Source organism: Cyprinodon tularosa, unplaced genomic scaffold, assembly GCF_016077235.1.
Source record: "Cyprinodon tularosa strain WSP-4 unplaced genomic scaffold, ASM1607723v1 ctg835, whole genome shotgun sequence".
Lineage (NCBI taxonomy): Eukaryota > Metazoa > Chordata > Actinopteri > Cyprinodontiformes > Cyprinodontidae > Cyprinodon > Cyprinodon tularosa.
This window is the reverse complement of record NW_024039602.1, coordinates 258291-259398: the sequence shown is the minus strand read 5'-3', so window position 1 is coordinate 259398 and position 1108 is coordinate 258291. Positions and strand designations below refer to the sequence as shown.

The 1108-nt window shown below is 42.4% G+C and overlaps 1 long non-coding RNA gene across 1 annotated transcript; it reads right to left on the bottom strand.

Moving 5' to 3' along the window:
* Positions 1 to 834, bottom strand: LOC119774845. The gene is made up of 3 exons (XR_005279590.1): positions 654 to 834; positions 210 to 269; positions 1 to 123 (listed from the first exon to the last, which is right to left on the bottom strand). It is a non-coding gene; the product is annotated as an uncharacterized LOC119774845 (long non-coding RNA).
* Positions 835 to 1108: the final 274 nt, after the last annotated feature.

Below are 1108 nucleotides of genomic sequence, written 5' to 3'. Positions count from 1 at the left end.
CTCACATATTATATCCACCTCACTTCTTTAAACTGCATAAAAAACATCTGCATCAAATTTCTGGGTCAGTTGATCGACGTTCTCCGACGCTCAGTGCTCATATGAGCTCACCGTGCCACACACCTGTAAAGCAACACATGAGACAATGGCAAACACGTTTCACTCCTGCAGTTGCCATGTAAGCTGGACAGTTAGAGTTTAAATAAAACCTGAGCTGAGCAGTGAGGGAGAAAGTTCTGTTAAAGCCAACAGCAGGTAGAACTCTGGTTCTGTGAGGAAAAGGAGCAACACACGGATTTTGGTTCATTTCTTTATCAACAATCACAGGAAACCTGCTGAAAAAATGTGGTTTAAGGACTCATTTTTCACACATTTTTACATAAAAATTTTACTCTCACACATTAAATCCTCTCAACATAAAGAAAAGCAAAAACAAATGAAAAAGAAGCTACAACTATACAATTTATATGATATAAATATTAGTTTATACAAAACATTCATAAAAAAAAAAACCTCAATCAAACGGATAAATCGATAAACTGTTTCCTGTACAGATGCTTACTCCTTGCAGTGCCTACCAGAAACTCCACTTCCCATCTATAAGCCAGTCTTTCCTGGCCTTCAGGTCAAACCTTTGCCAAATTCAAACTCACCTCGCTCCGCCTGGGAACACCCGCTCCGGCGCTCTCGGGTCCCGTTTTCCACCGTCCTTCTCCAAACTCCTACATGGGCTGAAAGTTTGAAAGAGGAGAGAAACGCGCAAAGAAAAGCAGAGCAGCAGAGGAGACTAAGGAGAAGGATAACGCCCCATACACCCCCACCCCACCTTGCCTTTTTGTCTCTCTCTCTCCCTCTCTCATCTCCTCATAGGAGAAAACCGGTTGGATCGGTCCTCCCCATGAGGAACACAAACACTGAGGCCTGGGCAAGTTCTCCCTTGTTATTCCTGTTCTGCTGAAATCCCACAAAACCGGTTAAACTGGCTCCATAAACACTTGTGATAGAGGGACAGAAGCAAAGCAGGGAGAAACAAGCTTTAATAATTGTTTATGTTAAACAAGTCCAATGATTTTCCTATGTCTATGATGCAGAAAAAAAAGGGCAGTGG